Consider the following 27,562-nt stretch of genomic DNA (forward strand, 5'->3'; position numbering starts at 1 on the left):
CGACAGCAAGCTCAGCCCACTTGGGCCAGTAATTACAAGGAAGCAAGGTCACTAATGTGGGGGGATAAATTCAGCAAAGCAATTTTAAGGGGGAGGAAAGAGAAGGAGATGATGCTGGCAAGCACAGGGTGAAATCAAACTGGAGAAATCAATAAAGGGAAAGGACAGAGGGGGGCGATGGGAAGCGGGAAGAGATAAATTAAAGGCTTGCCCAAGGGTTATGATGGCTAGTGAGCAATAAATTAAATAAAAGAGGGCAACAGGGACAAGCAAGGTAGTGTGAAAAATTAATTAAAAGGAAGGGAGGCATAACCAAGGCATAAACCATGGGTGCTGGCAGAAAGATTAGAGAACCCAGGGAATGAAGAAGCTTTGAAAAGTGTAATAGGAGCCAAGGTAGAGGCTGGAGAGCCTGTGACCGCATGTGAGGGTCAGATAAACAAGGCAGATGTGTTTGCAACAACATGAGAAGCATGAGACCACTGTAGAAGCAAGCCAGCCCCTTGCCGGAAGATGGGGCGCTGCTGGAAGAGAAGCAACGGCACGGTTGTACAAAGCTACAGCCCTTGGTTTTTGCAGCCAAGTTCATCACAGGATTAACTACCCTCATCCGCCTGCAAATGGTCTCCTTCCACGTACCTCTCTACCCCCGATGGAGACTGCACGGGCACTGCCTGCAGGGGCAGGCATGGAGGGAGCATGGTGGTGGTTTCCACAGGTCTTCTCACTGTTTGCCAGAAAGGATAAGAAGCAGCTCACCAGCTTTGCAGAGAGCAGGATGAGATTTTCCCAAAGCCAGCATTTTTGCCCTGACAGATTTTGTGTTTGCAATTTGGGATCCGTCTCAGCTCTGCAGGGATCAGGACTCAGGCAGGCTGGATGAGACCCATTGCTCAGAAGAGAAAGGCAGCCCTGCTCCTTCCTCCAAAGTCTCAGTCTCTTTGGCCCCAGACACTAGTGCATTTACAGGGCTGCTGTCGTCTTAGTTTCTCATGCTACTGAGAACAACAAACCTTGAGAACTGTTACTACTTATAACTGCAGAGCTCCCTAAATCAGCATTTTATTTGAGGGCTGTTAATTGATGCTGTAGTCCATGTGTTGCTTTGCTACTGTGAGATTTTTCACGAGGAGCAGGGATGCAATTTTTAGAAGAGCCCTAGAGGGTTTGGGGGCATGTGTGTGTGGGGGAATAGTTACATTAATATTTTCAGGCCCTTCAAGTCATAGATGAAAAGGAAGGATTGGACAAATTTGGACCTCATCTGCCTTTAAATCAGCATCCTTTGAAATGAACAGCCTGTCTCAGTACTCCAAGAAAACAAGGCTAAGAAGATGGTAAGCAAAAGATACATATGCCAGATGAGAGAAGAAGAAATAGTAAAGGCATTCAAAGCTATGACAGGCAAATTAAAATAATTAAGTAGAAGTTTTTCAAACACCAACAGTACGGCATTAACAACACTTCCAATTCAGACTTCGCTGCATGGGTGTTAATCCAACTTCAGAAAGCCATGAGATTGCCTTCCTGACCTGCTGCTCACAAGAAGCACCTTTGAAGAAAAAATCCTTTATTCAACTTGATTCATGTGAGATCTTTGGTATTTCCCCTTTCCTGCTCCACTGGAAGAAATCTGAGTATAACGCATATATCCACCCTATGGCCACACGTACTAAGGTGAGCAATGTGGAGCCCACTGCCACCGCCTCCACAGCATGGAGCTGGAGCCCCATCTGGCACTCCCCACTCCCACGGTTGCTCTGCCCACACTGGAAGAAAGAGGAACAAGTCACACTTCTTTCATGCCCTGCAATGATCCAGAGGCAATTAACAGCAATCACCGCACTATGGGCAGAGAGGAGTACATAAGCAGTCTGCAATATTCACGGGGGAAAAAGGTACGCGTTGCAGAGAAGATAAACTTCACTCGGGGCACCAACAACTTCTTCCAGCTAAGCCCTTCTCAGCATGGTTGCTACAAACTATTATGCCACTGTTTGGGGAATACGCAAAGAGGAACCAGACTCTCTTGGTGCTGGATGCAAGCACAGACGTGTTAAAGCTTTGTCCCAGTCTGCAGGTGAGATAGGGCATAACGAGGCAAATGAGACAAGGTGAATTTGGAGGATGAGATAACCTGCAGGAGGTCAACAGGAACAGGTACAAGTTCTCACTGCTGCCTGGCTTGACACGTTCTGGTTCACAGACAGCACAGCAAAGACAAGGTTTTAGGGAGGGATGGAAAAGAACAAAAGGTGGTTGATTATAAGGCTTTCCCCCAGCATGCAGAAAAGCACTGGGCAAGCAGAAGACCAAGGCTGCCATGGTCCCTGTCGCTTGCTCCCTGCTTGTCCTTCTCCTTCAAAGGGGTTAGAAAAGCCTGTGATGGAGAGCTTGTCCCCGCTGAGCCCATCTGCCAGAAGAAAGCTGGAGACCCAGATCAGTCCTCCAAGGTTACAACAGATGTCCTAAGGTCACCCTTACTGATGCTCTGACCCTCGTTTTTCATACAAATTTCACTCTCAGGATGAAAACAAAAAGATAAGATTTTAGAAGACAAAACAGCATCCTGCCCCACACTGCTCATCATAAACCAGGAGGTGTGTGGCATCTAACATCCTCTGCGTGTTCCATGCACAGGGGAAAGGAACAGAGCCTAAAATCTCCAGGCAGCACAAGGTCCCTTACACAAGTACCACTTCCTTATGTCACACCACAGCGTCTGATGGTCAGTGCCTGATAGAGGAATCATACATAATAGTGAAACGCTAGAGAAGCAGGATGGCAAAATAAGCAACTTCTTGGCTAATTCCCTAAAACCCCCAATTCAAACCTAGCTGGAAGCAAATCTCAGACCTGGATTTCTATTGATGAAACAATGTGGCCATCAGCTTGCTTGTCCTTTCTGCACTTTTGCTAACACTTATTTCTCTCCTTAAAAAAATCCATGCTCACATGTCATATTTGATGCATCTGACAAGGTCAGATCCATCATATCCCATCAAGCACATGCCAATGCAGCCTTGCAAAGGGAAGCCAAGAAAAAATGTGCAAAGCAAGATTTATTTCCAGGTTTTCATTTTAAGGCATCCCCTTGCCTTCTACTTTCTGATGTACTTTCCAGCCCTGGGACTCATAGGAGCAGCAGAAACATAGTTCTCTGCTTAGGAGGACATAGTCAGTGAGCAGTGCTGAGGTACTCACTTGTCTCCTGTCCCAAGTGTCTGAGCACCTCATGGACGAATGTTTTCACAGTCATATAATGTCAGTTAAAGGTGGCAGCAACACTGTTCCCTTTTGAAGACTGAGGACTGACAAACTCAGGCCCAGATCCTCAAAGCCGCCTGGATAGATTTGATGGCTGAAGCCTGACTGACTTGACAGGGAATCTGGGAAAAATATGGTGGAGAACTTGGACCTTGTGACACACATTTGATCCTGTCTTTATGTAGCATTTAATCCTGCCCCCTTGCCTTTCTCTCCAATACCATGCAAATTTGAGTGGGCAGTGTGGTTCTGGACTGAGAAAGCAGAAAATGCCTTGTAGGTGATGACGAAACAAGTCAACAGTGGCGAGGACCTGGTGGTCCAGAGAGTGGTGACAAGAACCTGTCCCTAGTCCTTCTGGCCATCAGCTTGTTTCTACAAGCTTGCCTACAACCGCTGGGCACTGGGAATGCATCCTGCCAGCAGGAATTTTTAAGTTCCCTCTGGAAAAATTTAGGAATATTTTTTAGGTTTCATTCTGCAAACTTCTGCACCTGAAGCTTGAGCATGGGTGTTATATTCGCCCATATGAGAAGCAGCGACTCGTGTAATCATCTGTCAGCTGGTGCTTACACATAGAGTTATTTGGAAGAAGATTTTACATTTTCAATTCATGCACTACTGTAATCTGAATTAACCTTTAAGTGTTGAGAAGCTCTGAGAAACACAGATAATTTCAAAATGCAAATCCAGAAATTAAAAAACAAAGCCTCAAAATCAGATAATTTAAATTGACATGTTATTTTGATAAGATCAAGATTTGCAGAAAATTTAATCCTCAGATACAGTATTCATTATGAATCACTTACTAAGCTCTCAAAAGATTCAAACATTCTGGCTGATCATAGGAAAGAAGTTCAGAATTTGACTGTTGACTCAGGAAGGTATTTTAACCCATGACTTACTGTGAGCACAAGTGTCTTGACTGAATTTATAAGTTTAAAATAGACATATGCTTAAGTGCTTTGGTTTATCAGGGTTTTAGAGCTCAAAGCATGTACAGTGCAATCCCCTGGATCATGTATGGTATATGAAGACATTTTCCACTTTCTATTCAACCTTACTTTCCTTAGATAACATCAAATGACCTGCTCTTCTCATATACGTCTGGAAACAACGCTTTCCTGGTGTCTTGGCAGAGCGGAGGAGAACCTCAAGCTACTGTGTTTATTTAAAAGCACAGCTAAAGTTGACAATTATTTATCTATGCTAAACAGATTCAGAGCACAAACACTTTTCTGCAGATCCTTTTGCAAGTGGCAGGTTAGGTGCTGGATTCCTTGTGATATTTTTAACTCTGGCTGGGCTGGTAACCACCTAGACAGAGCACTGAGGCCATTTATGAAGGGTTAATTGGCATCTTCTTCCACTCATCTCCCACGAATGCACCCTGAGCAGAGCCCTGCAAGCTTGGCTCTGACAGAAGCAAGGAAGCAGCTTCTCAGTTAAGGTCAGTGCCCTGTGTCCATAGCTCTGCTGGCATGGGTGAGCGCTTGTCCACCTCTGCAAGGCTCTGGCATGAAGAATGGCAGCTTAACATGTCAGGATTTGGCTCTCAATGCAAAACTTGATCCTTTAACGGAACTGCTTAGGTTCCCACTCAAAGCCAGCTGAGCTCAGCTCTGCATAGGTAGAATACCTGCAGCGGGAAAAGGAGGGACCAGCTTCCCGCTGGAGGATTTCCAAGCTGACTGAAACCAGGGTCTGAGCTTTGCAGGCAGCGCTCCTTGTGTTTGCAATGTGCTAAATGAATCCTAATTGTCTTCCAGCAAAACAACCTCCAATGTGCTCTGCTTACACGACAAATAAACAAATTAAAGACAGGTTTAGTGCCAAGAACATGCCTTTACCAGCTTACAACTTGTGTGCTTCGGCACAGAGAGTGGTCACGGGCCAGAGCCCCTGAGCTACGAGAGCGCTCTGCTCGCTTTTGCGTTCGCCAGGCAGGCTCCGCAGCCCGGTTTCACCAGATGAGCAAAAACCTATTCAAGGCGAAAACATGTTCCAAACCAGCTAGCTGCCTGGAAACATCCTCCAGCCAATTGCTTAGAAATATTGCACTTTTCATTAGATTATTTCCAGCACAGATACATGGGCAATCACTCCACAGAGTCTACCTAGAAAGGATTTTACCTGGGCCTTTGCATTTACTTATTGTAGATAGAGATTAGGGCGCTTTAGCTTTCCAGGGAATTTGGTCCCATTCTCCACAGCTCCGACTGCTTTCCTGCACCCCCTTGACCTCTGGCTCACAGCCACTCAGCCTGCCCCAGCCCACACACCGCCTTCCCACTGCTCGTGGGGAAAAAGAGGGAGAAACACGCAGAAAAGTCAATCGGGGCTCATTTCTGAGTCCTAGAAGAGTAACTGGCTGAACATCAAGACTGAATTTTGAGGCCTTGAAGAGTAAACCCAAGCCACTCTGCAGAGCGTGAGCAGGTCTCTCAACCCCTACCTGATAGTCTTGAGTGCTGAAATGAAATATGTATGTTTATATCCTGCAGAAACTAGGGGAAAAAAGGAAGAAAAAGGGAAAAAGGCCAAAGCCACTCAATTTGAGACCTGCTTTGGAAAGCCCTTGGAATGGGACTGGGTTCCTCATACTACTTGGGCCCGAGGAGGGCTGCTCATGCTTTTTATCAGAGGTGAAAGCACACAGACTTGATTACATTTCAGCCTTCTCTGGCCAGCTTGCCATCAGCCTCATCACCGCGCTGAGACCTGGGAGCACCAGCAGGGTCTGCATAGATGTCGCGCTCTCATTCCTACAACAACCCAAAAAATGTGGAGGCAAGGAATTGTTCTGGAGAATTTCAAACCCGGGAGTTGTAAATGAGGTGATACAGGGAGTGCAACCCACAGTGATGCACCCGGAGGGGGATTTCCCAAAGCGTTCCTCACCTCCAGCTTCCCAGGCAGCATGGCACGGACCGCAACAGGTCCCTGCTGAAAACTCCTATTTCTTATGAACTCGGTGAGTGGAATATGTGGTACGGGAACGAGCTAGCATGAATCACACAAATCACCTGCTACCCTCCCTTCCCCATCATTCAGATTATCCGTGTTTAAATTCCTCATACTGTCTCATCAGAATCATACATACTTAGAATGACAACTCCTGCAAGCCAGCAGGAAATCTGGACTTAGGCAATATAAATAATGAGAGAGGATAGAAAACGTAAGCTTAAACAGAATTTTTTTCAGTGCTAAAATGTTAATCATGTTCTTATGTCATATGGCACCTCACCACACTGAGCCTACAACCTAGCAAAAGAAAAACTCTGTAGATTAGCCAGGATTCCCAGGGCATCAGGAGGAAGGGCTGAGATCCTCCCTGCTTGGCTGGTCTCAAGGCTACGACTGCTGGAGCACACCAGGAGCGTGCACACTTGAATCTAGTTATCCTCACACTCCCTGCTCGTTTTGCAGGGCAGACTGGGGTTGCTAGGTCCATGAGGAGACAACACGTGCGTGCCAGACCCTGAGTTCAGCTCCCCAGCAGCTTTTTAACCAGTTAGCCCTTCCTCCACTTCTTACGTTTGCCTAGATGGGGTCTCTTTTTTCTGTATTTTACACAGATCTATTTTGACTAAACAGTCCGCATCTTAAGCGGATGACAGCATGCATGTCCCAGTACAGCCATCTGCAGAGGGGACGGTAGGAATGAGTGCCACACCATAAATTCTGCACCTCCATTTCAGTCACTGGCAATCAGTCTTGCTGCTAGGTCCATGCAGGAGATAGCAACGATAGCTCTGAAGCTTTTTTTCCCCTTTCCTTGCTAAATAAAACTGTAAGCTTTGTTTTATCTACTGGGAATTTTCTAAGGGTAGTTTTAATTGTTTGGATTTCTTCTCCCTTCCTTTGAGGTTTTCAGCAACACAAAAACCACTGGGGACAACTGAGGCTCACTACAAACACCTGCGTTTCACCGAGAAGACTCTTTGTCCATGGTCAGGAACTCATGGAGCTCAGTATGCCAAGCACCCCGCACCCTGCTCTGAGCTACTCGACAACTCATCTTCACCTGCAGAGCTCCTCCATCTAAATCCCTACACTGGGAAGTGATGATGCTGATGAGGTAACCACATTCAATAATTTCCTTAAATTATAAAAAGAACTTGTGCATACACACATCAGAATCCACACTGCAGAAATCACCTAATCTGATTATAATTACCTACAGAGAAATAAAAATAAAATGAAAGCAAACAACCCGTAAAGGCTGAGGCCAGTCTCTGCCTAGAGACAGCCAGATGGACGACGTACGATGTACTTGCCCATTCTTGTTGAAGTGTTAGAGTTGCAATATACGTGTTATAAATAACAGCCCCAGGAGCCAACCGAAGGCTAAATTCACTCTCAAGCCTTTGCACAGTACTTCTGTTCCTAAAGTGCTGAAGTTGTTTTCTCATGGTTTACGACACCTGTAGAGCCCTGGAAAGAATTACAGCTTTGTAGTCACTCCAGATACATCTGTTACCTTACTGCACGTTTGTTTCCTTGACAAAAATATTGTAGGCAAGGAGCATAATTCTGTCCTACAGTTAAACTTTTTTAGATTTGACCATGCAACTTTATCAAGGAAATGTTTATATCTTGCTACCTCCACCGTACCAGATACTGCTGTCGTCAACCAGAACAGCACCGCGCCGGCATCGGGGAGTGCACAGTGCCTCTCCTGCGGCTGTGCTCAGCACTGACACCTGCAACTTCCTTTTGACCTGCGCAGTCTTTTCTAAATTAAGAAACCTGTTACATCGCTTCCTTCCTTGGCCCACAGAGATGCTAAGAAGGTCACTACCAGATCGCAGCTTACTCTGCTACAGAGTGCTGTCCTAATCCTGGAAGGACAGGAACGGCCACGGCTGATAAATGACCTGAACAAGTGATTAGAGTCTGGATTTATTTGTGATTAGACACATTGATGGCACTCCGCAACACTGGCTGCTTCTAAGAAGACAGACACAAAATTTCATCCATGCGGTTTTTACTGAGCTATCTAACCCCTTGCAGTCTGCTCTATGTCCTCCCACTATGGGACACTTCCAACCTCGTATGGGTCAACCCAGTAAGAGGTATTTCTGTCACTTTTCCTGCATTGCTGGAATAATGTGCATTTTCATCTCCAAAGTTACCTTCAATGTCCTTCTCAAATTGCCTGAATAATAGATATTTTCACAGCTTTTTCAGTATCCCGCAAGAAATTGGTGGTTTCACGGCCCCCTCTGGAATCAGCTCCTGCTCTGCGAGCTACCAATAATTTGAGGGGAAGAGTGAAAAATGAAAAAGAGAAGAATCAACCAGCACAGTTCAAGAGTTCAAAAGTCCTGTGAAAGGAAAGAACTAGCCAGTTGAAGGAACCACTGCAGTTCGAGCTCTACAGTCGTGGCACACAGCATATAAGACACTTTCTTCCTGTTAGGGGATAGCGCAGCAGTACCCAGGTACAACAAATGCCCTATGGGAAGAGAAGGCTCCACTGTTTACAGCAGTGTTTAACATGCCAGTGGCCAAAGCAAAACTAAAAAACTGCTGGCAGTGTTCTTTTAGAAAATATCTTGAACATTCAAAAAATAAAGTATTTCTTCCATGATGCTGAATCCTATAATTTTGCTGGGTGAGTTAAATCCTATCTATAGAATTAGGGCACAGTATTTCTCCTATTCATGAAGGGGAAGGGTTTTAGCCAGTGCATTTGCTTAACTACGTCAGAATGTTTTAGTCCTATTTCATGTAAAGATATGTTCATTGCTACTAAGGGACGGTACCCTAAACTAGAGGTGGAAAATATTTTATGTTTTTAGATAAACCATAAACAGACCCAAATTCCTATTCTCCTTCAGTTTCCTAATCTGGCTTTCAAAAAGTTCAGATGAATCTTTACCCCTCTGTTATGTTGGAGTTTCATGGATAAGGTTTCTAAATAAGATGAAAAGTATAAATCTCTCGGATCTTTATTTACTGAACATGGCATCTGCTGAGGTGCACCAACCAACAACACAGCTCCTACCCATATAATAAGCTGTTTCTCCTGGTCACATCTATTTTTTCTCTCTCATACATAAGTTCCCAAGGGAAAAGCTCAACCACAATACGAATTAAAACAAACATGTTACACCATGACGATAAACCCAGCAGAACTGGTAATCAGGACCTGCTTTTATTCACCTATCTGGGAACTGGAGGGGAAAGACCACTGTTGAAAACATTACACTGCTCCACATTCATATCATGCATTGTACACAGTCCAGAAACTTCTATCAAGTCCTGAAATCTTCATTCATTCTCCATTGATGCAAACTCCAGGTTTTATTCAACCGGAGTCCCAGCTCAGGACTTCATCCCCTTCACTGCTCAGAAAGCACGGCAACTTTCTAATAGCAACAAGGATCCCTGGACCAGCATTTCCTAATGCGTGGGGCACAGTGTCACTCAAACTGACCCCCAAACCCTGTTCTACCCTCCACAGAAAGCTCTTCCTCTAAGGGGTGCTTTTGGCCCTGCCTATCTGGCCAGCCTGGGTAGGGGGGAAGGTAAAGCACATGGTCTGACTGCCCTTGGACAAGTGCCCTTCCCAGTTTGCAAAGGGAACACGAGCTAAACCGTCTGCGTGCTGCACCTGGCCATCATTCCCCAGCCAGCTCTGCGGGGGACACAGCAGAAACCATGGCCCCCACAGCACCCTTTCTGTCGGGTACTGCTGACTTGGTTATCTGGGGTGCGCACCATGAAAGCCAAGACCAGAGTCTGCCCCCTAAAATACCCACAAGTCATGAGCATATTCACACGCACTTACTACATGCTGCAAACATCTAGGGTACAATAAGTGTAAACAATGAATTGGAAATTAAAATGTGCTGAATCCCACCACATCCAAAAAGACCACAGATCTGCCCATCAGGGTGTGATTAAGGTACACCAACTTCTGTAGCCCACGGCCCATAAGCAAATGGTAGATTCTCAGCCTATCCACCAGCCTTTGGCTCCACCAACGCTCATCCCAGGCCAGTGCAAGACCACTTTCAGCAGGCTCAGCGGGAAAGCCTGCAGCCTGAATCCAGAATGAAACTCACTCACACCCTTCTGCATCTCAAGTGAGGTGTCCTTCCTGCCCCAAATCTCACTGTCTAGCTTTTCCATGCACAGCAGAGCCACAGCAGCAGGGAAACACAGTGACCTGGCAGTACCACTTATCATTTCTAAACATAAAACAAGATAAAATCAGTTACTTACTGGCAATGGTATGGGCACTTGGGGTTTGAGAGTCCTTCCTGTCGCCGGTCAGGGAGCAGATGTAGTACCCCTCTACGATCTTGGCTTCACCCTACAAGAATCAGGACACAGAGTTTTTCGCCAGTTGTGATAAGCAGATAATCCAGTACTTTCTAATCCTCAGCAGAGAAGAGTATTCTGTATTGGAAAAAAGAGCCTCCGGCTGGTTGTCTGCAAGGATCAGACTCAGGACTTTCAGATCTAAGACTCCGAGCTGCTTAGCGAGTAGCTCAAACCAGAAGACACAGTCAGCTCTGTTAACAGGACTGAATACTTGGAATAGCTGGTGGGGTGTTGGTTCAGATTGCCTCAGGCTAAGGAAATCCCATGAAAAATACTACTGATGCTTGCAGAGAAGACAAGGTTACTGATAAGACAGAGGTGGACAGGAATTTTTGGTTACAATGGCTGGGATTTGCTGAGGGACAATAGAAATATTCCATAGTAAACTTTGCTATGGTTTTCAGTTTTTGTGGTGAAAAGTTGAAAATGAAAATTTTGCTTTGGGTCAGGCTGACTTGAATTGAAACATTTTGTTGACTGAATTGCCATATTTTTATTTAAATCAGTTCAGTGTTCCTCTGGGTCCCCTCTGAACTGCCAGGATTCCTCCTGGGCCTTTACATTAAGGTGCTTCCCCTTTCCTCCCACAGGCTGAGATTCCTGGCTGTGCTACACACAACGCACTGATTTATCACCTTGAGAGGCCTGCCAGGCAGAAACTAAACCAGGGAGTTCCAGTTCAGAAATGGCAGCTAAAAGACTTTCTATGGCAATTTTTATGCTGGGCAACATGCAGGTGCCTGCACAAGCTTCTGTGCAGAAACAGCTGCACAATCAGGCTTCCAAGCTGTCCTCCTTGCAATGAAGTCTTTAGCTGAGACAGAGCAGGGCATGTTTTCGCACCTTGTAAGAACTGGGCTAACCACTTCTTTAAAAGTGGGATCTACATCCCATCAACTCCTCACTCCTCTACATCCAAATTCACACCAAATCCTCCCTCACGCTCAAGAACTCTGGGGCAAGGAGCTGGTGCTCAAGCAGACAGGAGGTAGCTGAGACCTCCTGTGTGCTCTGTGCTCTCCAGCCCCAGGGTCTGGGATAAGGACTGTCTCTAAGAGTGCAGAGCCTAAACAGCCCAGAGTTTACAGGAATTGGATCCAGTCTCCATACTCCCAATCCAGTGCCTAAACCATTAACAAGATCCAGAGATTTAAACCCATCTGCCATTCCCTCAAATCAGCTTCCTTGGGCTAGAGAAAATGTACAAAACAGGCAACAAATCAATGCAAGATTCTTGCTATTCTTTTTCAATCCTCTTCAATCAGTAAATTATTACTGCCTTTTGCCTTCCAGGTAACGTTTCCTAAGTAACCAAGGCTTTTTTATTGAAAGAGCAACATGTTTTCACCCTGCTTTGTGAGACACTTGCATATCTAGGCTGCCTGATTCAATGGACAGGACATGAGAAGCAGTCAGGGCTCTGTCGGTCATAATGCATGTTAAGGTGAAGGGTTAGTTATTTGCCCAGCCTGTCAGGAGAGAGCCTCCATAATTAGAGGCTCAATTCAACCTCAATTATTCTACAGCATTGCATTGCAAGAGGTCAGATTGGAAGGAAGCTTTAATTAAAACAGAGAAAGGATCAAAGACACAGAGAAATGAACCACTGGGCTTTAACCAACAGAGAAGACAAACATATCTAATGAGCTGATCAGAGTTCACACACTGGCTGTCACAGCAGAAGCCTCCGCACATTTGGCAGTATGCTGAAGGAATAATCCTTCCTGCACAGGGGTTCAAAGCTCTACACAATAAAACCACCACAGTGACAACAGCTAAAATAGGTGACTCTTTGCCATGCAGCCACATTTGCTGTAACCCAAGAACCCAAGAAGGAGTCCAGAGGAGATGAGCTTCCCAATGCTGTTTCCTGAGTTCCCTTCCATTTCAACGGACCCATCATTCCAGGTTAACGGTTCTCCAGAGATCTCGTAGATCTGGTAGAAGTTCAACTGAATATGTAAAGCACCAGAATCAACGACAGCAGTGCAGAAATGCCGTGAGAACAGGCTTCCGTGCAGGAGGGAAGTGGAAGAAGAGGGGAGTAAGAAAAACTTGAGGCCAACACGGGTCTGAACAGAGCGCCGAACTTGGCACCTCTTAGTTACACTGGGGACCTGGAAAAGCAAACAGCTTGTGGCCTGGGTATCGGGTCTGCTGTGATCACGCCTTCCAGAGCCCTGAGTGTTCCTTCTTTGCTATTACTCGGACAGAACAGGGGCAGATGGAGAATTACAGGAGGTCCCACCAAGGAAGGAGGGGCAGAGGCTTTGCCTGAGTTTTGGATGAGCTTCTGAATGCCTTCCCCTACCCTCAGTCCCTCCACTACAGCAATCAGTCTCACCTAGCCCACTTGACAGGGGCAGAAGTGCTTTCCTTGGTCCTAAAGCCTTCCTTTCCTTTTCGATAAAAACAATCCAAAAGCGTGAGAGAGAAGGGGATGTACAAGAGGAAAAGGTGCACAGAGTAGGAAAGAGCATCAAAAGCTCTGAGTTCTGTTCTTGGCTCCAACACGCCCTAGTGCCTCTTTGAGACCAAGGGCCAAATTACTACATCTCTTTGTGCCCCTTAGGATGTGAAGTTAGATGCAGATGGGTTCTATAAAATGGACTCATAACCTCACATGGAAGGTGTACAAGAGGTGGTGGCATAGACAGAACTCACCACTAGCAAGACCAAGGGGGATAAGAAAAGCAAGTCCACCTCTGCTGCTCCACAGTTCCCCATTTCCCAAAGGTACAGCTGCATTAAAGGCCAAATCGTCCTGCTCTTCTGCTGAGCTCTTTACTGCGTGAGCTAGTGAGGCAGCGGGAGCAGCAGGTTCCAGCCTTTGCAAGGCTGGAGTTCATCAGTGTAGTTTACCACCCTGCGATTTTTCTAGAATCACTTCAACCAATTCTGAGCAATTCAAAAATTAAGGAGGAGGGAGGTAACTACCCTGCCAAACTACAGATAAAACACAACAAAACCTCTCAGACAAAGGAAATGCACTAAAGTGTGCTGTTTTATTTTCACTCTGGGCCCCCAAAGCATTTCTCTCCTCTCCCTGAATGATAACGGGTATAAAAATTAAATATAAATTCTCCAACAAAAAGCAAAACGCACTGAAGGGTAATGAATCACTGGGACTGGATGGCATTCAGAGGAAGTCGGGGGAAGGAATAAAGGATGAAACAGCATTGATACTAAGATATATCATAGGCCCTTAACAACCCAACAACTCATCCTCAGGGCAGGGGACTCGCCACTAAGGGCTGAATTTTGATAAAGAAGCCAAGGGAACTGGTGAGATTGGTACCTCATGCTCTCGGTGCTGAAGGGCTCAGAGATTAGGGAGTCCCACCACGGCACCACGCTCACCCTCCCACCTCGTGCAGGGAAGGCGACGAGGCTCTGCACACAACGAGTCTAAGATCACACACAGAAAACTGTTGTGGAAACGCATTTACTTGCGAATATCAGTTTTCCAGAATGCCCTTCCATCCCAGTAGGCTTTAGATTGCCTGGCTGTACCCCAGGGCTGCCAGTGCACCCCTGGTCAAAAGCATACTGCTTCAGTGCACGCTTCACTGTGCTGGGCATGCTATTCTTTTAAAGGTCTGCCCCTTGCTTAGGTGGCCGAAGTCAGCAAGCATTTCCAGCCAGTCAGAAATCACACCCAAAACTGACACCGATTCAAGCACTTTGAAAAAATGCCATCTTTTAATTTCCCCAAAACAACAAATCTGTACCTGTTGCTACCCACCAAAGTTAGGGTCTGCAAACAGAAGGTCTGTGCCCATTTTGGGAGTTTGGACACATGTTGGCATCATTCATGCACGAGATGAAGGAAACTCAGACCTGCCTCGCGTCATATGTAGAACATGAGATGCGCTCTTCTCATTCGCGTGAAGAGGCCTGCACCTGATGTGCCTGCAGCATCGTGTGCTGCCCCATCTTCTCCCCACGTGCCAAATGCAACCCACTGCACTGGCACTGGTAGTGAGAGGAATCCAGGACTCCAGAAAAAGTAAAGAAGGAAAAGTCCAGTGCTGCAGTGGGGATATATGCATTTCCAAAGAGCAGCTATCATGGATTGGACACTCTCTCACCCAAACTAACTTGAGATCTTTCCATTTTGGATTTCTGACAACCTGAAACAGTCCCTGGGGCATCACAGAGAAGAACAATATTCTGGGAATACCACATCAGCTCTGAATTTTTCTACTTCATTAAACCCAAAGATCTTGCTCTCCAGTGGTTTCCTCCCCAGCTGGGTCAGAAAATGCAATTTAACTGGGGAAGAAGCTTCATCTTTACACTACCTGTCATGATTATTTGTCATTTAAAAACAAGCTTGGAGCTGGTGTGAAATAGCACCAGCGCAGGATGCACATATAAAAGGTTGACACCAACACTATGCCTCAGCAAGAATCTGAAAGTGCAACTCGAAAATTCATCTTCTATTTGGTCTCCTCCTTGTTTTGTGCCCTCAAACTTCTCAGAAAATTTTCCTTTTGAGCTGGGATAGAAGAAATGGCATTCTGAAGCAGCCAAGTGGTTTGAAAAGAAGAGAAGGTAATTTCAGCATCATATGCTGAGGCAGCAACAGTCCTTGTGTGAGTATTTTGCTTTTCTCGCAGTGCTGATGGTGCTGAGGACATGTGAGTGGGAGTACATCAGCACAGCCACTTGCCTTCATGACACCAGTATGGTAGTGCTAAAACTGCTGCTCCTGCTTCTTCCTCTCTGTGTATCACTTTGCCTCCTTTCACCCTCCTGTATAAAACATCTGGCTCCATTTGACGCATCCCCTTGTGCTCGCAGGCGAGACGGGAGTGAGTGACTATGGAAATGACCTCAAGGCGCTTAGAGTTTGCACTCAAGTGGTTAGAGTGGGAAAGAGTTTATGCTTTCCCTCAGGTCACCCAGCTCCTTTCTCCATGATCCAGAGCCCAGAGAAAGGAACAAAGTGATGAAATACTTCTGTCAGGTTAATATTGAGAATCTAAGTCAACTTAAATGCATCCTCTGCAGAGAGCAGGACCAAGGAAGAGCAAGGGGAGCTGTGCAGGTGGTTTAAGCTGCTTATTGGGAGTTGTTTGCTAACACAGGGTAGTTATAAGGGAACCAGGACCTGGGATTTATCTTTCACGCTGTTAGAGATTCTCCATGGGATTTAGGGCAGGCCAGTTGGCTCAAAGCTTTATAAACTGGTTTCCATCACTGAGGCTTTCAATGTGGGGAAGCCCAATGCCAGACCCATCAGAGGTTCTCCTCTGCACTAGGATTTCCTCGGGCATGAGCACCAGGGGCTCAGGTCTCCTCTGCCCAACGGCAGTGATGGCACTCAGCTGCCTTCCAGGGCACTTTGAGGTCTGTGGGCGAAAAAGTCACACCCATATGCTGAGAGAGATGGACAAAAAATGTGAATAAGTTAAACAGTTTGACTTCAAAGTAAACTCAGATTGGGTCAGCTCAGAGCTGAAATGTAGAGAGTAAGCATTTCCAGACGGTCAATTTGTTTGCTTAGTCGGTCTTACATGACTCTATATCTCTCCTGAAAAAAAGATGACTGAAACTTGAGTCAAAGCAGAAAGCTCTAGTCTTTTTGCTTCTCTAGATGCTATCGGTAACACCCTGGATTTAAATACTGATTGGTTTTCTAACAAGCCACACTTCTACACCTCAGGCCAGGGGAGATAAACAGGGAGGAACTACGGGTTAACACTTTAATCAGTAGTTGTGCCTTCTGTTGTCAAAGTCCTGCCTCTATATTCTGATGCAAATTCACAGTCTCAGAACGTAATTTGTTATTTTAAAGCAACACTTCACTTTGGCTTTAGTCTTCCAGTGACCCTTTAATGGCAGATTTTCTCCTCAGTGAATCAACAGACATTCCACTTGCTCACACAACCCTGGGCTAGGTTTGTTTAGTGGCTGAGCACAGCAGACACTTACTTACTGCATCAGTGGAACTGCTCTTCACTAATTAGTGACCAGCAGGGCAGCAGGTTGGGTTAAGGGATTGCAGAGAGCACTGGCCTTTAAGGTACCAGCTAGAAATTCAAGAGAAGCTGGATCATTTCCTGGCTCTTTCCCAGACTCCCTTCATGACCTTGGACTCCAGTTCTGTGCCTCACTCTCATCTCTACTAACTGAGGCTAATAACGCTTCCCACAGTTGATCATGTGGATAAATTAATGTTTAAGAAATATCTATTATGATGGACACAAGGGCCCAATTAGAGAGAAAAAAAAAAAAACCCCAAACCCTAGATATTTGCTTCTTTACATCACCACTGGCTTTAGGGGGACAAGCCAAGGATGACTGCAGCCCATTATGTCCAGGGCTGAGCTTTTTATCAGTTTGTTAACTTTCTGAGTAATTTCCCACAGTCAAGGCTACATGAATTATACCGATTGCTTGTGCTGGAGTGTAACAGAAGGCTCTGAACTGGCTCGGAGAGGCACTGATCTCTGTCTCAGCTAGCAGGTGGCAGCAGAGCCAGTTTCAGTCGAGGAGGATGGAGCATACCTGATGAGTTCAGATTTCTGCTGTCACAGCAACATGCTGCAGAAATAAGTCCAACGTGAAATGCTTCAGGACCTGACCACGCTAGATGCTGTATGGCAGGGGACAGCCCTTGCCCCAAACATCAAACCAGCAAACCAAAGTCTCATATGAAAACACCCTTTCTTTTTTTTTTCTTTGAAAGAAACCAAAATCCAGTTATGAAATCTGCACAGGGCTACATGCTAAACCCCAGCTTCAAAACGCCTCCTCTGCCTGTCTCATGCTGCAGAGGAGTCCACGTCTGGGCCAGACACTCTTGCCTACTCTTCCTAACATAAGCCAAATGCCTCACCACCCTCAGCGGCCTCAGTGAAACACAATCTGAGATTGAAACACAGGACCTGGCCCTCAGAAAAACAATCCACCATCCTTTGGTTGTTTTACTTTTTTTTACAGCAGTACAACTTTAAACTTTTCTTAGCACCATGGGTCAAACACTTGCTGGAGCAGCTCAGGATGTGCTCTGCAGGCAGTTATCAGGGAGCTGGCTTTATGCTCTTGATCATGGCACCATGGGATGGGGGGGGCGACACGGGGGGGAGATAGGGCAGGGAGGAACAGGTACACATGCAGTTCCCAGGAGCCCTCTAGCATAGGAAGCACCAGGCCAGCATCAGGAGGCCAGCGTTAAAGACAAGGAAAGGACCACCCTTCAGGTCTGACTAAATGTCACATGGTGTTAACAAGGCTGGTGACTGAGGTCTTCTGCCAGTGACCCTTTATTTCTCACCTCCAGATTCCACGAAAAATCATGTCCAGGGCACTTCTGCAGAGACCGTCCGGTAAGTGCATACCCCCTCCCCGCACACAGCTCTCCAGTGGGCCATTATCCTGTGCTCAGCTTCCAACACCCACTGCCATTTTTTGGCAATAAATATTTCTACAGCATGGCATGGGGTGCCCTGGAGGGGCTGCCTGGGCCAGCCAAGGAGTAAGCTCTCCATTTCTTTACTTTGGGAGTTTGCTCTGCCTGTGATGGGAGGCCAAAGGCAGGTCTCGCTTGCCTGCTCCCTGCATGGGACAGGAGACCTTTCGTTGCCAGCTGCAGACTCAGCCAAAGGCAGGAGAGGGCAGACTCCAGAGCCCCAGCAAAGATCTGCTGCTCGTGCAGTGGCTTGCCAGGAACACCGCATCTGTCTTGGGAGCTACTGCTGCTCCCTCATTATCCTGCTCCTCTTCAAGAGGTTTAAGTCGGTCTGGCTCTGGCTTAGCAGTCCTAGTGTCCACACAGTGCCCAGCCACAGCCTCACTGTGACAGCTCAGACTGTGCAAAGAGAGGGAGCAGATACCAAACCCTCCGCTCCTCACCTTGCTGGTGCATCAGCCTGTGCCCGGGTGGACAGTGGTGCTGGGGAGGCAAAGGCAGCACCAGCAGAGAGGGTCTCGCCCCAGGAGCGAAGATGACAGGGATGGCAGGGCAGGAGGAGAGGAGAGGAGGAATAGAGCAATCTCACCAGCACTGAGAGATGAGGCCTGCTGCCCCCCCCCCCCCAGTTGCCCCACTGACTTTCATAAACTCTTGTTCCTCCACCCACAAAGCTTCATTACTGCACCTGTCTGTCTTTGAAACCCAGGAGTAGCCAGTCCCTCAGGACTATAGCCGGGGCTTCCTGGTGCGAGCGCAGGGAAGGTCCAGATGAGGCAGTGGGCTGCTCCATGCAATTGCTGCACCTTGTCCATCTTACAGAAAACAAAGCCAGAGGCATCGTCACCTGGCAAACTACATCCATGCCCCTCCGCGGTCCTGGCAAGCAGAGTGCACTCAGTGTGCTCTCCAACACGCTGCGCACAGCGAGACATTCCCAGACGGACAGGCTGGACCCACAGCACGGGGTGGCCCTCAGGGGCTGCTGGCACCACCCTTCTCCCCTGGGACTTCACCAAATTGCTTAAAGCAAAGTCCTCAAGCTGCGGTGCAGCATCTCCTGGCGGGATGATAACGGTGTGAAGCACACAGGGCTCCCAGGCAGGCAAAGGGCCCCAGGGCGCTCTGCCCCACGCCTCCAGCAGGGATCACTCCGGGCACGGGGCACTGGCTCCCAGGGCGCTCTGGGCAGCCCCGGGCCTCACGCCCCAGGGCTGGGGACGTGTCCTGGCAGAGGAGGCAGGGCAGGATGGGGTTAAGTCCTTTTCAGGCAGTTTGTTTTGTCATCTGGACTGATGAAATCCACTGCCGGTGAACGGCTGCCACTGACCGTCATTGTTTTTTATATTAAATTAGGGACTGCAGGCTCTCCCCTGCTCTGCTAGGAACAAAAACATCCCACAGAGCTTAAACCACGTGCTTTAAAACACTTGCCCGACACCGACGCTGCATGCTAGGATGGATGGCAACCGAGCCCAGCAGATATATCCACCAGCTTAGCGCGACCCCGTACCGGGCTCCGCAGCCCGCGGAAGCAGGGAGACGACCCCAGTTCGGAGCCAGAATGAGAACCGTTTCATCCCCCTCTGCCAGCGACGATTCTCCCCATCTAGAAAATCCAAACGCGGACTAACCTGCCAGGGCAAGAGCCGTCTGCTGAAGCACAGCGTAGCAGGACCGCGTGGAGGCGAAAGGCAAAACACCACAAGCCGCCTGTCAAAACTTCAACGGTGGAGATAATAGCTTTATACACGTTTATGCACCCAATTAGCAGCTCCGTTTAGTGTTTGATTTTACACAACTCTGGTCCAGCAGGCCTGCCGCTGCTCTGCTTGATTCTGTCTCTCTCGCTCATTTATATATATATATTATCCCGGCCCTAAATCATTTTTAATAGCTTCTTTACTCACACGCCCTCCCTTCTAATTCCGGCACCATCAGCACAAGGCAGGCTGCAGATACGAAGAAGCTGACGTTTCTCCTTTGAGTAACTTGCAGGGGAATTCTTGCCGGTTTGATGTAGTCATTTTGTTCTCTGTGCTGATGTGACATTAATTATTGTTAAATATTCTTATCTGTTATATACAGCTCTGTTTAGATAAAGGTCAACCTGTGAACCCATGACAGTGCTTGCTGCTGCCGTGCTCTGAAGCCAATTTGTCACTCCCTGCCTTCAGTGCCCTTGTCTTAGTTTCAGTCCATTTTTCCATTAATTCAGGCACAGCAGATAGACAGTAAAAAACACAAAATACCTCAGCTACTCAGATTGGCACACGGATAGGAAATTATTAGCTTGGGTAGCACCAGTTGCACGGGAAGGTCAGATACTACTGCCCGTGCAAATCTAGCAGCAGTTTCTTGTTAAGGAACCCCAAAATATATACATTTTTCTCCAACAATTGAAAGTCAGCTGTGTCTGGCATGGTGATGGCCAAGTTTCGTCACTTGGCTAGCACACAGGGCCTTCTCCCGTGATGATCTGCAGCGGAATAACAGCACAAGCAGAGCCACCTTCTCTTGGCAGAGAACAGGGAGGGCAGACTCCAGCCATCACCACCAAACGTGCCGGAGCAGGCTCCCGCAGCGGTGCTGGTCTGCCTGCCCAGGCGCTGGGGAACAGCCACGCGGAGATGGAGGCCTCCCGCTCGTGCTGTGCAAAGCACGTCCGCGTCTGCCCCAACGCGGCGCTCCGGCCCGCTACACCCCGCCATGCCCGCGTTTTGCCCCCCGCGGCCGCAGTCCGCCTTCGCTCCTGGGAGCGTGGAAGCGCTCGGACGAGGAGTGCTTGCAAGACTGCATAAATGCAAGGATTTAACTTGCCAAACAAAAAAAGGCGTTCCTCTTCCCGAGTCCTGCCCGCAACAGTGAGGCAATCTGACCAAAACCGCAGCGCAGTACAACACGTGCTCAGTTCAGCACTTGCAAAATGAAAAACATTACATCATTTACTCAAAATGACATTAATATTGCACAGGGCTAAATCATTTTATACCTCAAAATAAAAGACAATAAACTCCCAAACTCCTAAACTCCCTCCCTCTCTCAGGAAAATACACGGAAATACTGCATTTTACTGAATGTATTCAATTATTTTTCTCTTCTTCTCTGCATATGAATGAGGTAAGAGATAGAAGGGTAAAACACTTTGCACCCCTTAGTTCTCTGCAGAGATTTTTGCTAGAATTAAAGGAGAAAAGAGGGCCTGAGTGGATGAAAAGTAATTCAAAAGCATGGACTTGAAGACTAGGAGAACGCAAAAAAAGCCTGGACACTTTAAACCAAGTCACACTACTATTCGACCGAGTCCCCCGTTCCCAATACAACAAAGCAAACAGGGGTTTCTCCACAATTCCTGAACATGCGGAGAGTGAATGAAGAACAAAATCCATGAAATTCCTCTGGCATAAGTACATGGGACATCTAGGGCTGCAGACCTCCAAGGCAGGCAGCAGACAGGCGCTGCCTTTGACAAAGCCACCATATATGCAAAGCGATGCCACTGAAATCTGTGATAAGGAGCAAAACGCGAGATCAGAAGCAAGGCTGGTTCATGAGATATAGCAGGGAAGAGAGCTCTGCTCCACCCTGAACCTGCCAGGTTTTGGCACAATAATTAATTCAGCAGCATCAGCCTATACCTGGCCTTCAGCATCAGCAAGGTCCTGCCTTTTAACCACTGAGCTGGTTAACCACTGCACACAAGTGCTCCTCCACCATTACTTAGTTGGATCTCACAGAGAGGACAAAATCTTCCCCCATCCTTCCTCAAATACTTTTATTCAACACAGCTAAGTAAAATAAACTCTCAGGCAAACAGATTCATGCTTTGGGGTCTCGGTTTAGTTACAATGGTGCAAAGGTGGAAAAACCTCTATTGACACCCTCCCTTTCTTTTAATGTGGACATGGTAAAGGGTGAGAGGTGGCTTTACATGTTTAGAAAGGTATGAGAAAACTCAGGTCCTCTCCAAGGTCGGGGACAGGGTGTCCTGCAGCTAAAAATATAGAGACAAGCAAAAAAGTCAAGGCTAGCAAGAGGCATTGGTAGGGTGACTGAAGACAAAAACAGAGCCTGTTTGTTTATTGAGCCAGTGACTATCCAGCACGGAGAGACTGAAACCTTCTCACACATGCTGCTTGCGTGACTGACAGGCTCCTGCCAGCTGTAGGAGTCCAATTTCTCTTGTCCAAACACAGCGGTTCCCTTTCCCCTTCCCTCATTGCAGGCTCAAAGCCTTTCTTTTAATTATTTTTAGCTGTTGCACGAAGCACGATAATGTGCAGGAACACAGTGAAATAGCAAAGCATGAAAATCACTGCTTCTGGTTGGCGACTGCACTGATTTGACACCAGGGACTTCGTTACGAGTCCCAGCTCTCACCAGATGCATTAATCCCATGAGCTGCTGGTCAGCCCAGCTGGTGGAAAAGCTTTTCCCAACTGCCTCTGCTATACCTGAGCTCAGGGTCCAAGCCTCTGTGTGGTCCATTCACAGACCTGCAGGGAGTTTGTGGCATCCGAGCAGAAAATCTATCCCAGAGGCTCAGTCACCGTCCCGTGTGCCATAAGACATGCTGCACGCCTCCTGCGTGCAAGACTGCCACTGTGCATCTGCTGCACTCCTTTTTCAGTTATTCATCAGCCCAAGAGGCCAGATGTCCAGAGGAAAGATAATCCACAGCCCCAAAGCAATACAGCAGCACCATCCAAGCTAAAGCCAACAGGGCTGGCAGGTCGCAGGAAGGGGATGGTACTTGAGCCAGCTCTAAAATGGCCATGTCCCAGGTGGCTTAACCTGCTCCGGGATGCCCATGGTGGGGCAGAAGCAAGCTTCAACCATACAGGAAAAGAAAAGTCTCCCAAGACAGCAGCCAGGGACCACCAAGGCCACTCGAACATTAGCCTTACACCTCGCCCTGTGCCCTTCCCTGCCCTGGGAGCTGTCTTCACCAAGGTCTCTCCTTGCTGCAAAAGACCAGAAAGGCTCAAAGATGCTTGAAGCAGTATTTTGTTACAATTGGCACAGAGCGGAAAGCAACTTGTCTGGAGAGCCTGTGAGGGACAGCAGCTTTCAGTGACGGGTCTGACCGACCCTTTGGCCCTCCGGTCGCATCCTGTGCCCAGTGCTGAGCTGAAACCTCCATTCCTCTGAGGCTCTGCTCTCCCCAGGGCTCTGCTGCTTCCCCGCAGCTGTTCCCTGTCTGGGCCACTTTACTCCCGCTAGCTCCTCAGGGCTCCTTCTCGCTGCTGCTCCGACCCTTTGTGCATCCCACATTTCGAAAAACCTTTTCCAGATTTCTCTGGTTTAATTCAGTCTCTCCCACCTGACTGCTGTGGCTGGTACACACACACATCAGTGTACACCAGCACAAATGAGGGGTAGCTGGGCTGGCCTCACTGAAGTCAAACTGGGCTGCAGAGCTGTGTGTGTTCTTCCCAAAGGCCTCCCAGTCTGAGAGAAGGTATTGCAAAAGGCCACGATAAATTATAACTTTCCCAGCCTGATTTTGTTCCCGTCTTGCTCTTAGAGGGAGCCCAAGCAAGCACAAGGAAAGCCTGAGCACAGAAGCTCAGAGGAGACCCAGGGGAGTGGCATTTGGCTGAGTACTTCCCTCCAGTAACATCTGCTAAGTTTTATTTAACAAGGTTAAATAGCGCTGTGCCACGGGCCAGATGCCTGCAGGTGTCAGGAAGCAGCAGCTGTGGCATGGCAGGGAATAGGAGGCATCCCGGTTCACTGTCTGCCCATTTATAACAGTAAACACTGAACTAGGTGAACTCAGGAAGCTCTTGGAAGTCTGGTCACTTGAAGGCATGAAAATGAGCAGCAAAGGGGACTGCTGAATTAGCTGTACGGAGCAATATATCAGCAGCCAGGGGACGGACAGGATATCATCTATTATCCACGACAGACATCTATGATTTAACAGCGCTAGGCATAATTGATTCAAAGGACAAATGACCTTCTGTTGGTGACTGAACCTTTGGACCCGTTTGTGTAATGAGACACGTGTCCTTCCCACAAGCTTTGAGGACAGCAGGAGAGAAACCAGTGAAGCATCCCTACCACTTGAGATGTCGTCAAGGCTTTCTCCTGGCCATCTCTGCACCAGACCCATGCTGGCGGAGCAGGGAGGTGTCCTCTACAGGATGCTTTGATGCTTTTAGTGTTTCGGCACGCAGTGAGACAGGCTGGGCTGGGATGACGTACGGTCTGGACATAAGGTGATGGGTGAGCACGGGGCTCAGAAATGCATCTCTGCTCACCTCTGCTCCTGCGTGCCAGCACCGGGGCTGGACTTTGAGCAAAAGGAGAGGCAGGATGAGAGCGTGATGCAGGTACCCATGAGCATGGACACCACGCATCCCAGCAGGGAGAGTGTTTCCTCTTCCTCTGAAAGACCTTGAGACAGTTGGATTTTGGGCTGCACACGAGCCCACTGTGCGGGCAGAGCAGGCTGCACTGGCTTGTGCTGGGGGAGAAGGGTACAGCCTGTCCTGGGTGCTCTCCATCTCTAGCAAACTCACCTTGGACACCTTAGTATCAAGTCCCGCCTCTCTCAAAAACCCTGCTGGGTTCCTCTGCTCCAGTGTCCAGTAGGCCTCCCTCCTCCCTGCCTTTAGCCACAGCCACAAGGACAAAAGACCCCAAAGCTCGGAGCTGAGCCCCTTCTCTCTTGCACCTGCATGATGAACTTCAAGGTAAGAATCGCTCGTTACTGTGCATGCACTTCTCCAAGCTCCCTGGCATATTATTGTGTTATATTAATGCTTAAGGACTCAGAGTGGGCTGCATCACCTGAGCACCTTCCAGTGCACAGAGAATGATCCCAACCAAAATATCACCGTTTGTCCCACAGCATTTTAATAAACCCGGCGGATAAGCCTCCCATGCCACCTGAGATAGGCAGCTGCTATCAGCACACATCTGTTCCCCACCCGCTCAGAACAGGGAGACTAATCAAACGTTACCAGTTGAAATCAGGGGAAGGTAGGCAGGATATAATTATCTGCATCAGAATTTAATTCAGGCACCAGAGCTGACACTTGCCAAAATGCCACGGGTACTTCTGTGACAAATATTTGACACCTCACCCAAAAGACACTACTTATAGCAACACCCTGCAGGGCTTCTTAAGGAATCAGAGAAATGCAGGGGTGAAAATGTCATCTAGCTCAGTTGTCCAACCACTAGTCTCTGGGGCTTTGCAAGATAACCAGAGCAGATGTTTCACAGGTCCATGAAGCAGCTACAGGTAGATCAGAAACAAGCCCAGATGAACCCATGTTTCTAAGTACTTAAGTAAAGAAGCAAGATGGGAGGTTTGCTTATAACCTGTAGTTTTCTTGTGACGGTTGTGGCAAACAGAGCTCAGCTCCTTTCAGCTGGAGTAAACAAGCAAAAAGCTGATAACAAGATGTAGCCATCACAAATACTGGGGGAGCACCAAGAGGAGGCTCTGAGGCAGGCTGTATGCCAGGCTAAGCTTGCCATAAAGGGCTGCTCAATTTAATTTGCCTTCCTTCATTAACCTTAACGGATTTACACCCGAGAACAGTGCTGAAAAAATCAATTATATATCTATTTAACCTCATTGCCCTGATATTATTCCCTCTGTCCCTTATTTGGCTCCCCATCTGACATTTGAATTCTTGCCGGCTAAGGACTGTAGGCCTGCCAGAAATTTGGGCTCAGCCTCCATGCTGTAGGATAAACTTTCAGATGCATGAGCAAAGTTACAGGAAGGATAAAGCCTAAGTTGCTTTTGCAAGAGTGATTTCAGCAATAAACTACTGGAAAAATATTAATAGAAAGCTCCACTCAGGCCTACAAGCACGTCCATTCCCTCTACAACTTATACTCTATTGCATGGATTAAGGATCATGTCTTGCTTTAAGAAACTGTCTCCTTCTGATATGAATGCTGCCAGGGCCCTTATAAAAGTGGGTACTGTATCAGGGCTGATAGGAAGAATCAATAGACCATTGCATCAGTCAGTAGAGGCCTGACAAGCTACCTGGCACACGGGCAGCATGATTGGTATTAGTTTACTGCCCGTTGCCTGCTGCTGTGGTTATTTACTTTTATCTTGCTGCTGATGTCAGACACACCTCTATGGAAAAGCTGATCTGAGGAGTTTTACAAAACATGCTTTAATCAGAGAGATGCTGTCCATTCTAGGTTTTGTTGCAGCTTGCTGAAAACTTGGAAGAAAAGACCACTGAGTTGGGGGAAATAATTTTTTGTGCTACTGCTGTCTGAGAGCTCCAACCAAAACATCAAGTAGAACTGAAATGAAAATTAAGCAAAGGCGCATCTACTGCTCTTCCATTCATGGACTTTGGAAAGAAAATACTCTGCTAGACCCCAGCCAAGTGGCAGCCCAATGCTCGGGCATGCTCTTTGCAGCATCATACCTCACAGTCCCTCAAAGTTGACTGACCTTCGGCCATTTGAGAGGATCTCTTCTCACCTGCCACCTTACACAGATGCCTCTTGAAAACTTGCTTGGAGAAGAGCCAGAGATTGAAACGTGGACACACAAGACCAGGCATGCGCTGCTGCGTGCATCGGCTCAGGCATGCAGACCTCCTGGGGACAGGCACATGAGCTGGTGCTTGCACAGTTCCAGGCAGAGAGGCATATATTAATTCAGTACTAAATTGGATGGCTTGTCGTACACAAGCAATTTCTTTTTTTAATGAAATGGGTGTATCATTATGATTAGGCATAGTCGTTACATTCAGCCTTTAATTAGATTTCTGTAATTAGAAATTTGTTGAATTATTTCACACAGTAGAAAAAAATGTTGCTTGGCTGGGTTTATATAATGTTGTGACAGGTTTCTCTGTCGCTCCCAGAACTGACTGATAATCTAAAACAAACTCTCTGATTTTGAGGCCTTTACATGGTGTGCATAATTCTTAACTTTTGGCAGATTTTGCATGGCTAAGAGGCAGAAGTCATGAGGATCAGGTGGAAAATACCACAATCAGTTCCTATTGGTATTTTCTTCTGCTACTAAGATACTCACTTTGGCCAACTTGGGCAACCAGGGAATTTGATCTAGCGACTTCACATGCCATACAGGAGGCCCCAGCCCCGGTGGCCTTGGCCCCAAGCAGGCTCACTGCAGTGGGATGGTGCCAGCAGCAGTTTGCAGTCGCTGCCCGAGCACGTCATCTTTGGCTGATCAGAAATGACCACAAGTTACCGACTGGGCTGAGATGCCTCCTCGGCATAAAGAAACAAGCACAGCTAATATCTCCCTCCCCAAAGAACTGCTCCAGGTAGATGCCCCGGGGAATTGTCTCCTCGAGATTTAGCCTTGGTTTTAGATTAGGCTGGTTCAACCTTGGTTTGGACACATGAAGGGGGCATTGATATACCACTTTGCTGTTTCTCTGAAAATGCACTGAAAATCATCTGGGCCAAGCTTAATGGGTTAAAAGGCTTTCAAAAAAGAGCCAAGCAGCAGATGTGTGTGCAGACTATGGTGACTCTGACCCAGCCGCCCTGGAGAGCAGCAGTGCTGCA

The 27,562-nt window shown here is 47.5% G+C and overlaps 1 protein-coding gene across 6 annotated transcripts in view; it reads right to left on the minus strand.

The window, feature by feature from the left end:
* Nucleotides 1–27,562, minus strand: part of RALY (RALY heterogeneous nuclear ribonucleoprotein) — a 158,247-nt gene that overhangs the window by 90,019 nt on the left and 40,666 nt on the right. For 5 of the 6 annotated variants that reach the window (XM_064521272.1, XM_064521274.1, XM_064521273.1 and 2 more), the window contains exon 2: nt 10,504–10,594. The exons of the other annotated variant lie outside the window; for it this stretch is intronic. The gene's annotated coding sequence lies outside the window, so the exon portion shown is untranslated. The remainder of the gene's footprint in view (nt 1–10,503; nt 10,595–27,562) is intronic. 6 annotated transcript variants of the gene reach the window in all.

Source organism: Dromaius novaehollandiae, chromosome 16 (genome assembly GCF_036370855.1).
Source record: "Dromaius novaehollandiae isolate bDroNov1 chromosome 16, bDroNov1.hap1, whole genome shotgun sequence".
Classification (NCBI taxonomy): Eukaryota; Metazoa; Chordata; class Aves; order Casuariiformes; family Dromaiidae; genus Dromaius; species Dromaius novaehollandiae.